This window comes from Squalius cephalus, assembly GCF_949319135.1.
Source record: "Squalius cephalus genome assembly, chromosome: 7".
Lineage (NCBI taxonomy): Eukaryota > Metazoa > Chordata > Actinopteri > Cypriniformes > Leuciscidae > Squalius > Squalius cephalus.
Window position 1 is genome coordinate 30,531,468 of NC_137128.1, and position 343 is coordinate 30,531,810.

A 343-nucleotide genomic window follows, 5' to 3' on the forward strand; every position below is an offset into this window, starting at 1 on the left:
TCCGTTAGAATGCTACATCCACTAAAATGACCTTCACACCAGTTAATTAAAAATCAAAAATGAGCAAAGTTTGTTCTGATAGAAGCTTTAGCATCATTTCTGTGCAGATGCCACTTGTTTTCTTTCTAATTCAATGAATTCAAATGTTGACTTTTAGGGCATGAGCATAGCTTTCTATAGCAAACATTTTTTAATCAGATAGGTCTGTTATATTATGTTATTGTTTCTTATATATTTACTTGATGCTTAGAACTATGAATGAATTAAATTAGAATTGTGGGCAGGCCTGGCGCAGTTCTGGATTCTACTACATATCCCAGAATCCCCTTTCCAAAACAACATC